General features: G+C 38.4%; 1 long non-coding RNA gene across 1 annotated transcript; it reads left to right on the forward strand.

The window, feature by feature from the left end:
- Window positions 1-1,047: 1,047 nt before the first annotated feature.
- On the forward strand, window positions 1,048-1,655 carry LOC109237131. The gene is made up of 3 exons (XR_002069601.1): window positions 1,048-1,156; window positions 1,393-1,479; window positions 1,567-1,655. It is a non-coding gene; the product is annotated as an uncharacterized LOC109237131 (long non-coding RNA).
- Window positions 1,656-13,826: the final 12,171 nt, after the last annotated feature.

The raw sequence follows: 13,826 nt of genomic DNA on the forward strand, positions 1-13,826 counted from the left end.
TTTTCCTTCTTTGTTAGACATTCTGGAGTTAGATACTATTAGACATTCAAAAGCTTTTGATCATGAGATTCCGGGTTTTGGGAAATGTTATTAGTTTCGAGTGTTGATATTCTGTATGCCGGACGGCATTTCAAACATTATTTTATTTCACTATTTTATTTTTTTTAGGTATTTCTTCCACAAATGTTGTTTATTTTCTGCATCGTTAAGCTTGCCTAGTCGTAGGGACTAGGTGCCGTCACGATGGTTCACGGAGGGCGAACCGGGGTCGTGGCACTCGATCACTTGCATTTTTTGTGAAATCAATCATTGACAACAAAATGAACCTTTCATGAAATGAAGAAAGATAATCAGAAGCTGAGAAGGTTTCGCAAAGATCTCAATTGCAAGAAAAGTACGGCGAGTGCCATTGATTTCTACCTCTTCTACAGCACAAGGAGTACAAGAACAAGTGAGGCAAGTGCCAATGGATTCCATCACTCCTACATCACAAGCTGTGCATGAACCATCTGAAGATTCTACCAATCATGAAGCAATTGAACAATCTGAGGAACCAGGCAAGTATATATAAATTTTAATCATAAAATTAACTAACAGTGGTGATTGGTGATTATCCTTGTTTTGTATTAGTGCAGGACCTTCCGCGCCAAAAAGAAAAAGAGGCCCTACTTAAATTCAAAGTGTGCACGGTAGGAAGGACCGTAAAATAATCGTGCTAAATGTGTTCGATCAACCCATTGGTCCTATTGATGTAGTTGTGAAAGAGTTGGTAGCTTCCTTGGCACATTGGGAAGGAATGAGACCTTTTGTCCTCTTAATGTATTTGATTGGAGGAAAGTAGATAAAAAAATGATATTTGAAAATATGTCAAGGTTTGAAGCTCCTAATGTTCAATAAGCGTTGATGATATTTCACATTTTCTTATATTAACCTAATTGCACTAAATTTGTAGGAAAAATATGACATTCCTGAAGAGGCGAAGAATTGGGTTTTTGATTCAGTTTGTACCGCTTGGAGAAAGTATAAAAGTCAGTTGAAGAAAAAGCACTTTGAAGCATATGAGAATGACGAGCTTCGAATGGAGAATAGGCCAAAAGATGTTCCGGCGTCTCACTTTAAAGATCTTCTTGAATATTGGAACTCCGATGCCGCCAAGGTAATTACATCCAAATTTTGCCAACTTTGTAGGATATATAATAGTTGTGAAGCTAATAGTTTGCCTAGATTGATTGTAATTGTTATTGTTGTAAGGTGAATGGAAATCTAGTGTACTGTACTGTATTTTCATGGCTTCAGGGGCAGTTGAAGCAAACTCAAAGTCCAGTTGTATTTTAATACAGAAAACTTGTATTTTAGGTGGCCCATTGTCAATCTTTGCTTGTTTATTTGCAGAAAACGTCTGAAACCAATATCGAGAATTGAAAAAAGTTGAAGCATCCACACACTGCTGGCAAAACAAGTTTTGCTCGAATCATCGAGGTTTGATTTTTTTCTCTTATTTTTCTTAAAGTATAAACTTGCTAACTTTGCATGAAAAGATTATTATACCAGTTTTCATGTTACTAGGAAAAAAAAGAAGGAAATGGCTGATACTTCGGATACTCTATCAAGTAAGGACATCTTTGTGGCTACAAGAAAAAGAAAACATGGTCGAGTATAGTCGGTTTGGTTCGGATTTTTCGGCTATTTTTTTTATTAAAACCAAAATCAAACCAAACTTTTTCGGTTTTTAAAATTCAAAATGAAAACCAAATCAAACCACAAAATTATTTGTTTTTTGCTCGGTTTAGTTCGATTTTCGATTTGATACGATTTTCCGATTTTTATGAGTACCTCTAGTAGTCAGAATGTGATGGTGGCTTGGAAAAAAGACATAAAATTTATTTAAGAAAAAAAAGGATAGGCTTAAAAGCGAGTACGCTACTAATGACCAATACTCATTGACGTTCGAATTCATTATATTTTCGAGTGTTTCAAAGCCATGCAATACGAATTAATGATTATATCCACTTTTTCGTGAGTTAATGTACATGCTAATTTTGTAGAATTTTTATTCACAGACTCTTATCCGCCTGAAATTTCATAGGTCCATCAGAAGCTATCTAATGAACAATACTTATTGCTTTGCCATGATTGTTCCTTATTTTTTGATTTTTTACGACCATAGAATAGGAATTCAAGACGATTTTTATTTTTTCTTGTGCTATAGTGTCACGACCCGAATTTTCCACCGTCGGGACCGTGATGGCGCCTAACATTGTACTCGCTAGGCAAGCCAACGTTACTGAATGATTCACCTTCTTCTTTTATCTTATGATAATTAAAACTTAACAAAAGTAAATAAGCGAAATTAAATGCAGAATAAAACAGCTTAAAATATTATCTTTGTACTAATAAAAAACCGTAATAAATTTCATCCAGAACTGGAGTCACAACTCACGAACAGTCTACGAATACTACAAATAAGGGTCTGAACAAAAAGTTTACATCTGTCTCGGAAATAGATAAAACAGAAAAATGAAATAAGATAGAAGGGGACGCCAGGGCCTGCGGACGCCTGCAGGACTACCTTGGGTCTCCGGGAAACAGCAATAGTAACCAACCTCGCGATCAGCCACTAGCTCCAAAATCTCCACAAGAAGTGCAGAGTGCAGTATCAGTACAACCGACCCCATGTACTGGTAAATGCCGAGCCTAACCTCGACGAAGTAGTGATGAGGCTACGGCAGGGCAAACAACATATACAACCTACAACAGTCTATACTAAATAGAAAGGAAATACAGAATGTAATAAAGCAATAACTAGCAAAAAGTAAATTTGGAACCCAGTTGTTCTACTAGTATTCAGCTATAACCAATCCTTAAGGGTGTTTCAACTTCAGAATAATGAATTTCAGCGGAAATGAATACTTAAAACAACAACTGATGCGGCGCGCATCCCGATTCCATCATATAAACAACAACAGTATCAATATTCACCCCTATTCCTCCTTGTTGCGGCGTGCAACCCGATCCCACCTGTCCACCCTTATTTGTCACGACCCAAGTTCGCCCTCCGTGAACAGTCATGACGGCACCTAGTCTCTACGACTAGATAAGCCTAACAAATGCGGAAAAGGAAACAATTGCAGAAAGAAACTAATAAAAACCAAGATAACAAAATATAACAGTGTTTAAGATGCCGCCCGGCATATAACAATACAAGATTTCCAACTGAACACTCCCAAAACCCGGAATCCCATGAATCACAAGCTAAGAGTACATAAAAGGCTCTAACTCCAGAAATGTCTATCAACAAGGAAGATACAGAAGGGCTATACTAGTACAGAGAATAGAAAGGGACTCCTCGGTCTGCGGACACGGCAAATATACCTCGAAGTCTCTATAGAAGCGCCTCGCCTCAAGGGTGATAAGACTGAGTGGAAGTACCTGGATCTGCACACGCAAAAACATGTGCAGGAAAGGGCATGAGTACACCACAGCGGTACCCAATAAGTGCCAAGCCTAACCTCGGTCGAGTAGTGACGACGAAGGTCAGGGCCCTACTGGTCATATACATATATATAAGAAAAACGAAACAGTATGAAGTAACACAGTATAATGATAAGAATAACAACAATTACAACAGAGAAAATATCGCAGAAAGAATACAGCTCAACACGGAGATAGCAACCGGGGATCTACCAGGATATCGTCCTGTAGCCCCCAAATGTAAATATCCAGCAACCGGGATCTACCAGGATACCGTCCTGTAGTCCCCAAATGTAAATGTCCAGTGGATCTCCCGGGTGTCGTCCCGTATTCCAACTCATAGTGCGCCGGGGATCTACCGGAAACCCGATCCGTAGTCCCCAAATGTAAATACCCAGTACTGGGGGAATCTACCAAGTGCAGTCCCGTAGTTCCATATAACTGTGCAAGGGGATCTACCGGAATACCACATCCGTAGTCCCAAATAAACAGACAAGGGGGATCTACCGGGGACCGCCCGTAGTCCCAATGTAAACACGTGGCAACAACACAAGAACAATCAACTCAATTCAATTTAATATCAAAATAGACAGGTAATCCTAACCTATCATGCTGCACAGAGTTCAGATAAGGCAGTTTGAGCAAGTAAAGCAATTAAGTCAATTAAACACACTTCCCTAGCTAACAACAGGCTTAATTACAAGCAGTATAAACAGGAAAAGGAATCACGACTATAGTTACTTAATGAAAACGGATTTTCAATAATTAGCACAAGTACGCACTCGTCACCTCGCATACAAGGCATTTCAAATATCAACAATACCAAATCCTAAGGGGAGTTCCCCCACACAAGGTTAGGTAAGCCACTTACTGTAGACATGTGATTTTTGACCCTCCCCAAGATTTTTCATATTTTAGCATGTAAATATTTAATTTAGGCCTAATAGCGCTATTTCAATTAATTTTGACCCTTTTGCTTTATTTTATTANGTGTAGTATTTTTACCCTATTTTAAAAGGAGTCAATTAAGGTGATGTATTACAATTTTAAGAGTTTTAGAGCCCAACCCTTGGCCCAATTCGGATTAGTCCATTAAGCCTAGGGATTCTTCTAGACTATTCTTTGGGACAAAAAAATAAATAAAAGACCCTAAGAACATAACATAAAAGACATAGGGACTAATTGGCAAAATACACAAAATGTAAACCTAACTCTACACCTATAAGACCTAAGGAGATCAGTGTAGTTTTGGGGAGGAAGAGAACAAAAAATAACGCCTGATATATAGAGAAAAGAGGCACAACCGCGATAGACCCAACACCCACCCTCTGGTTTTCGTCTTCTTCACGAGGACCTAAGCGCAGCTCTTCATCAACAAGCCCTCCCCCCTGGCAATCGTCTTCGACGACGAGAACGCCCAAACACCCCTTGAAACAACCATGTGAACCACCATCAACAGCCATATAAAGCTCCTCACCAACCACCAAAGCTTGAGTGATGCTTTTTGAGTTAGGTTCGAGTTTTACCAGTCGAAAACGAGTTTGTCAAAGTTTTGAGTCAGTCGAGCTCTGATTGTTGGTCCTCTTTGAAGTTACCGGCAAATAATCCGGTTGAAAATTGACCAATCGTTCTAATTCGAGTTTAGATCCATCTATGCAAAGGACATCAATGATTTCTCCGAGGGTGAGGAGGTTGGAGTCGTTGTTAAGCCATATTCCTTCTCTGCTTCAAAAACTCTACTGTTTGCCGGAGGTTGAGGTGTTCGAGTTCGTTCCGATGCTAGAGTTTCTCCGGTCCTAGTCTCGTTCGTCTCACTGTCACTGTAACTGGAAGGGTATCACATCTTGAAGATTCGCTTAATTCCAAAGTTGTAACTGCTGAAATTCAAAGTTGTAACTGCTATAATTTTCAGGTCCGTTTTGACTCATACTTCTCCTGATTTTACGGTTCTTATTTGCTTACACATATCTTTAGTCGAATAAATCAATTTTGTCTAGTTTATTTAAGAATCATCTCTCGTTCTTCCTAGTTCATTTTCTGATTAGATGACGCGAATCTGAAGTCGCACATTCTGAACGCATTATTGGCAGTTGAGTATATCGATATTTGAATCTCGTCGTTTGGGTTGAATTGATTATGTTGTTTGATAATTCCTCTGGTGAAATTTGAGGCTGAGCATATTTGCCTTAGACTCCAATTGACTTTGGCCTTATGTTAGCAAAAGAACGGAAAGGTGTTTAGGATTTCTTGTAAAAGTTGCCTTCTGTAGAATATTTTTGCTGGATAAATAGTTGCAGTCCTTTGTTCGATGAAATTTGGCCAAGCTTTGTGTTCACCTCTACTGCCAGTAAAGTAGTATTGCTTTTAATTTTGACATCTTTAAATAAATATGTTCAAACTCAATATAGGTGAATATTTTGAAAGGGAAGGGTATAAAGGGTCTTAATGCACTGCTTACGAAGTTAAAGATGGTGACTTAATGCTTGTTGTTGATGTTCCGTGTGTTTGGAAGGGGAAATTATGTGGAAAATCCCAAACATAGGAAATCAATTAATTCATGGCCTTCGAGTAATCAATTTTAACCCTTTAGAATTCGAGGTGTGCCATTAGCGAATTTTCATGGCCCTCGCAAAGTCCAAACGCGTAGTTGCTTTAGGTGTGTGTTTAATAAATTTACCTTCATAAACTCGGGTGCACATTTATGTGACCCAAATCCAAATCCCAACGAAGTTAAAATATGTCAAAAATCGTGGGTGCATTTATGTGACGTGGTTCGAGACATGTTTTAACGACGTTGCAATCTTCTTTAAAAAATATGAATAAAAGCGGTTAAAAAGTTAAAATTTGCACATAGGTTCACAATTGTATAAAATCAGATAATTAAGCCAGATAGGACAGTTGAGCGACCGTGCTAGAACCACGGAACCTGGGAATGCCTAACACCTTCTCCCGGGTTAACAGAATTTTTTACTCGGATTTCTGGTTCGCGGACTGTTAACAGAGTCATTCTTTTCTTCGATTCGGGATTTAAACCGGTGACTTGGGACACCATAAATCTCCCAAGTGGCGACTCTGAATCTCTTAATAATATAATCCCGTTTCGATTGTCACTTCAAGTTGGAAATAACTCCCTTTATTATACCCTCTACGGGGTGTAGTGAAAAAAGGAGGTGTGACAGCTCTGGCGACTCTACTGGGGACAAGAACCCAGAACTTCGGTTCAGGGTTCGAGAATTTGAGCTTGGAAATATTGTTGTATTTGGCTTTGTTTATTATCTGATTTTATTACATGTTTGGGACTAATGTGCAAAATGTTGCTTTTTACCGCTTTGATATTATTTGAATTGTATATATATAACTGTTACGAAACCTCTCTCTTCTCACCTCCGGGGATGTGCTCGCTGGTCGAGACTCCCTATTCTGTTAGTGTCATACCTTAAAGTAAGAAAGAGGCCGGACAAGTTACTAAGCCGGATGGCCTTTTGGTTCCCGGTACGTAGCCCCCTCCTCGGCTCAAGTTGTCCGCTTGGGTACACAGTCTAGAACAAATACCCAAGTTTTGAACCTAGAATAACTCAGCCTCATGCCGGATCCCTAGTAGGAACGTTTGTTTGCATCATGTGCATTTGACTTAGGGGACTCAACACAGGGGTTGGGTCCGTCTAGGACAGGTGTACCCAAAATAACAGACCATTATGTGCTACAAGTTGTATTTATCCAAGGGTAAAAGGGTTATTTGGCGGACCAATGAAAGTTGAGGGCAAATGAAAAAATGAAAAAAAAGGAAAAAAAAAGAGAAGAAAAAAAGAGAGGGTGAAGTGTGAAAATAAAGCAAGTAGGGCCCAATTATGTTTTTTATTACGTTTTTATTAAGAAAAAGCAAAAAAAAAAAACGAAAAATACAAAAAAAAAACGAATTTACACTTTTCTATCATTTTCTAGAAAATACAAAAATACAAAAAAAGGGAAAAAGAAAATACCAAGGAGATTTACATGTTTATCATTTTTTTGTAAAAAAGAAAGAAAAATAGTGTTTCTATAAGATAGTTATTTTTTTAATTTCTCGCCCTTATCCAATCTGCCCGAACTACGCATACCTGATTCTCGTCTTTCGGGGCGTGATACGTNCCTAGTTTTGTTTTGTACTATTTTTCTTAAAGGAAAAGAACAAAAATATATACATAGAAAATTACAAAAAAGTATTTACTACTTTTTCATCATTTTCAAGAAATACAAAAATACAAAAAAAAAGGAAAAGAAAATCCAAAAAGGTTTTGCATGTTTCATCATTTTTCAAGAAAAAGCAAAAATATGTTTCTCTACATTAGTTGTTTTTTTAATTCTCGCTCGTATCCAATCTGCCCGAACTACGCATACCTGATTCTCGTCTTTCGGGGCGTGATACGTAGGCAACCTACATAGGGTCCGGTCTTCCTAGTAAATCTTAGATTCTTGGCTTTGCGGGGTCTTAGCCAAATTTTTACACTTCTAGCCACCTTTTGGCTAAATAAGTCATTTTGCAAAAATAATCGCAATCATGTCTTGCATGTAACTAATAGAGAATGTTATTGTCTCACATAGTGTTGGTTTAAGTTTTCTCATACAGGTGTGAATTTACTAACCGGAGTTTGAGCAGGACAGATACCCCAGGACCGCTGCATTCAGGAGTTGCTTAAGGAGATTTATTTTTATTTTTACTTTTTATTATTTTTGAGTTTTTTTTTTATGTCGTCTTTTACTTTCTAGTTTTGTACAGTAATGTCAAGTTTTTTTTGTTATTGTACTTTTTATTTTGTATTTGAAAAGGCGTGGTATAACTCAAAAATCCAAAAAAAAGATGTTGCATTTTATATTTTTACGGTATAAGTTTTCTTTAGAATACTAATTCTAAAAATGAAAAATTGAGGTTGTTTTTCCTTTAGGCAATCAATATCTAGGACTTAAAATGAATTGTTTTTATGTTTCCTTTAGTATATCAGGACCAAAATTCAAAAAAAAAAAGAATTTTCTTTTAGTACTTCTTTAAAAGCTTTCTTTAAGGTGTTAATTTCAAAATTCAAAAAGATTTTCTTTTGAGGGGTTTCTTGGGGAAATTAGTGAAAAATGAAGAAGAAAACTCTTTTTATTTTCATTAGAACTTTAGGATACTGTACATAGAAGAAAAAATATTTAGTTTTATCTTTTTCATTGCTTGTTTCAAAAATCTTGCATCAAGATATTAAATGAAAATTCAAAATATTTTCCTGTGGTTTATTCTCTAGATTTTCTTCCTAAAAACAAGAAAAAAAAGAGAATCAAAAATATTTTTTTTCTAGGGCTTTCCTTAATAATTTCCCGTAGGGTGTTTGTTTCAAAAGAAAAAAACAAAGAGAGAAAAAATGCCCGTTAAGCTTGAGTTTAGAATAGGTCATAGAACATTAAGTCTTGAAAATTCAAAAAAAAGGGATTTGCTTCTTTTATCCCTATTTGCTCATTAGAGTAGTCATTAAGGTAAAAAAAAAAAAGGAAAAAAGAGAACGTCAATTTGTTTCTTGATCTTCCAGAACTACGCAAAGATCTGATTCATGCGGGGTCATGATACATAGGCAACCTACATAGGGTTCGATTCAATCATTTTTTTTTTATTTATTAAAAGGAAAAAAAAGAGGAAAAATCAGAAAAAGAGAAAAGGAAAGGAAAAAGAGGCAGAATTGTGGGATGTGAGAAATGAGAAGGAAGAAAAAGAGTGATAATTAGAAAGAAAAAGAAAGAAAATGAGCAAGCTAAGAAGTGTGAGGGAAGAAAAAGTAAGGTTGACATAAACAATTGGGATGATGCCAACTGACCTTTGTACCCTCGAAGTCATTTTTAGAACTGATAACTGTGGCTAGGTGCATTGCACGTAAAGTGAAATTATCTTATGTTAAATGCCCTAACGCTAACGTGATGGTTTCATTTTGTCATATCATTTAAGAAAGGTGGTTGGTTTTGTGGTTTTTAAAGTAACTCTTCCATACAACAGAAAGGCAAAAGGCAATGGCAGAGAACAACAGAACTAAGTGGGTTGATACGGGTGCCCAAAAGCAATTTTTCAGACCCATATGCGAAAGGCTTTGATCCTGCTGTTCGATGCATGTACCACTTTCTAAAGTCCGGGGGCATAGCATTGAAGATTGTCGCTCTTTGAAAAGGGAAATAGAAAGAATGATTCAAGAAGGGGTAGTTGTGGTCAATGACAGTGACAGGGAGCATGCGTTCTCTTGGGAACTTGTTAATTAAAGTGGATAATGGTCTTGGCAGTATTGATGCAAAACTCAGTGGCTAAGATGTCGTGCTTGGTAATTGGGAAGACGCTCCATTTCTTGGTCAGCCGGAGTGGAATTTTGGTGGTTTATTTTGTTGTCATTTCTGTTGTCCGGGTTATTTCAGGGTTGTAATCTGGATATTGTCTTGTGACTCAAACCCTTCTATCCTTTCATTTTGTGTGGTTTGTTTAGTCGTAGTAGCTCGTTTAGTGCTGTCTAGGTTTGTTCCAGGGTTGTAACCCCAGTCTAGTTTGCTTGTCTTGTTGTTCGAACCGTTTCACCGTCTGTCTAATACAATTTCCTGTTTTCTGTTATTTCTAGTCATTTTCTTTTGCTTAGTTCTCTTTTCTTTCCACAGTTCTTTTCCTGCTGGTTCTAGTGACATGACATGCATGCATAATTCTCAGCCTGAGCTCGAAAGTTAGTTTAGTCATGAAGCATTGAAACAATTTTGAAGATGATAGGGACACTTGAGGGAAATAAGAACAAATTTGGACATTTTGAGATCATTTGAAGCCCGAACCATGTGAAACTGGGGCAGATAGGACATAAAGAAATACTGTTGAAATGCATCATGCCGCATCGGTTTGAAGCCAAAGGCAAGTTTGCCCCCAACTCTACAGGGGCCGTTCGTGGTACCGAGATTGTTGTCCAATGGTGCTGGGTAATTGACAAATGTAGAAGGCAAATGTGTGGATATGGTTATTAATTCTGGCGCAATTAAAAGATGTTACGTATGTTTTCCATGTTTGTTTAATTGTGTAGTTTGTACTTGGCATGTTTCAGAGATTGGAATGACGAAGGCATTTTGTTCTGCTATCCAAACACTTTATCCTTTGTTACCCCTTTGAGCCTCGGTTATTTTCTTGTACACCCCTCTTTCGGAATCAATAATAAAACTCGTAAGCCCGAGCGGGGAAAGTAAGTGGAGAAACAAGAGAAAAACTGTGAAATACAAAAAAAAAGGAAAAGAAGAGAAAAGAAAAAGAAAAGAAAAAAAAAAGAAGGAAAAGAAAAGAAATGAAAAGAAAGAAAAGGAAAAGTGGAAGAAAGGAAAGATCGCAACGACAAAGTAATTTCTATGACCTGAACTACGTTTGACTTGATCCCGAAAGGGTACGTAGGCAGCCTCTCTCTAAGGTTCAGTCACACCGAAATAAAAGTCCAAAGTCCCCAAGGAAGAAACTGGGGCAGAAGTTGTGGTTGTTGTGGGAAATCTGATTCCGAAAGTTGTAATTTTGAACCCATGTTGAATTGTTTTGAGCCTTTGATACCCTTTCTTTCTAACCCTATCCAAAAGCCCACATTACGGTCCAAAGGAAGACCTTCTGATCAGTCTTCGAGAGATGCCAAGTCAAGAGTAGAGGTGAATCATATACGGGCAACACTCCGGTCCAAACGAAGGAAATGAAGAATGAGAGTGTCTTGATTGATGAGAACCCTCACGGGTATCCCAAGGCGACGAAAGCTGAGAGAAATAAAAAATGAGAGAGTCTTATTGGTGAAAACCTTCACGGGCGCCATAAGGCGATGGTGAGGTGAGAGAAAAGACCAAAATGAGAGAGGCTTGATGGTGAAAACCTACGGGCACCACAAGTCGAATGAGGATTGAGAATCAGATGGGAAATCACCAGATGAAAATCGTGAAAGACGATAGAGTAGCGAAGCCCAGTTTCACAGTTTGGGGGTATAATAGGGGTTGAACATCAGATTTGCCTAACAGGATAGGCCACAGGTGCATGTCAAGGTCATTAGAGTCGGTACCCACATCTGATAGGTTTCTACTTTGTAGTTTTCTTATTAGGAATCATCTCTTTCCGTTGTTATCTACTCTGTCCCTTTTGTCTTGTTTATTTCCTCTTCCTGAGTCTATTGGGTCAACACAAGTGAGAAATGACTTCAAAATTTGCCACCAGCTTTCCAGTTGCACAAAACGGGATCTGGTTAGCACATTAAAGCGTCATACGTTAGGAAAGAACAGCAAGCACACTGAGTTGGCAACAATCAACAAGCTTTGGGATCCTTGTGAAATGCAAAGGCTTGGTATATATCAATTCATGAACAAAGCAACAGATAAAGGATTGGGGTGAACAGATCAAAGGTATTTCCTGTGATAGGATTGACAAAAGGTGGTAAACCAGTGACGAACAAAATCTTCCAAGCGGAAATCAAAGTTATCATGGCAAATGAGGGAGCCGTAGACCTCAAGGACAGGACCAGTGGCTTAGAAAGAACAACATAAGCAATGAGGGGGTGACAAGTGTCGTGCTTTGGGGTTCATGTGAGACACAAAGGTTGGCAAATATCAATTCAGGAGCAATGCAACAAGTAGAGGGTGCTGGGTCTGAACGAGAAGAGGTATTTTCTGAGTTAAGGTCTACAAAGGAAGTGGTTAGTCCAGGAACAAGCAGGGTCTTCGAATGGAAATTAGTTATCATGACAAGTGAAGGAGCAATAGACCCTAGGGCCAAGGTCAATGGTTAAGTCAAGAAAGAACATCATATACACGGAGTGGGGGGCAATAGATGTGCTTTGGGGTTCATATGAGACACAAAGGTTGGGGAGGCACCAGTTCATGCAACGTAACAAATAGAAGATATTGGGTCCGAACGGAGAAAAGGAATTTTATGTGATGGGGACGACAGAGAAAAGGGTTAGTCCATAAACAAGCAAGGTCTTCGAGTGGAAGTAAGTCATAATGGGAACCGAAGGAGCAATCGCTCTCAAAGTCAAGGCCACAAACCAACCACCACATTTTAAACTGACAAGATTTTTCTTTGATTGAAACAGGGGCAGAATTTTCGTTCGCTTCGGAGAAACCCACCTCAAGGAAAGGCAGGCACCAGACAGGTTCGACTATAAACTTTCAGGACCCTCCTGAAAAATGGAATTTAGTTTAAATTTCAAAACAATCATGAGTAGCATAATTTAGCATAAATGTACCCTAAAGGAATATAAGTTGGTTTCAAAGTTTGCATGTTTAAGATAGGATTAAATTAGAAGTTTTCAGGACCCTCCTGGATAATGGGACGTAGTTTAAAGTCTGCTTAGATAACAAGATATAGTGGAAGTCATACCTTTAAAAGACATAGCTTAGATGTAAAATTGTTGTTTTGCTAAGTGTTGTCAGGACCTACCTGGATAATAGGACCTAGCTTTCAAATTTTTTGTAACATTTGGCAATACGATTCAGTTTAACACTCACATATGTGCCCAGCCACCAAACTGGGGCAGAAAATCTTCTTTGTTTGTCTATTTTGTTGAAATCAGGCGCCTACCTGGAGAACAAGGGAATACATTTCAAGTTCAACAATCAGGCGCCCACCTGGAGAACAAGGGAATACATTTCAAATTTCAGCAATCAGGCGCCCACCTGGAGAAGTGACGAGGAAGGTCAGGGCCCTACCGGTCATATACATATATATAAGGAAAACGAAACAGTATGAAGTAACACAGTATAATGATAAGAATAACAACAATTACAACAGAGAAAACATCGCAGAAAGAATACAGCTCAACACAGAGATAGCAACCGGGGATCTACCAGGATATCGTCCTGTAGCCCCCAAATGTAAATATCCAGCAACCGGGATCTACCAGGATACCGTCCTGTAGTCCCCAAATGTAAATGTCCAGTGGATCTCCCGGGTGTCGTCCCGTAGTCCAACTCATAGTGCGCCGGGGATCTACCGGAAACCCGATCCGTAGTCCCCAAATGTAAATACCCAGTACTGGGGGAATCTACCAAGTGCAGTCCCGTAGTTCCATATAACTGTGCAAGGGGATCTACCGGAATACCACATCCGTAGTCCCAAATAAACAGACAAGGGGGATCTACCGGGGACCGCCCGTAGTCCCAATGTAAACACGTGGCAACAACACAAGAACAATCAACTCAATTCAATTTAATATCAAAATAGACAGGTAATCCTAACCTATCATGTTGCACAGAGTTCAGATAAGGCAGTTTGAGCAAGTAAAGCAATTAAGTCAATTAAACATACTTCCCTAGCTAACAACAGGTTTAAATTACAAGCAGTATAAACAGGAAAAGGAATCACGATTATAGTT

The sequence above is a fragment of the Nicotiana attenuata genome, unplaced genomic scaffold (genome assembly GCF_001879085.1).
Source record: "Nicotiana attenuata strain UT unplaced genomic scaffold, NIATTr2, whole genome shotgun sequence".
Classification (NCBI taxonomy): Eukaryota; Viridiplantae; Streptophyta; class Magnoliopsida; order Solanales; family Solanaceae; genus Nicotiana; species Nicotiana attenuata.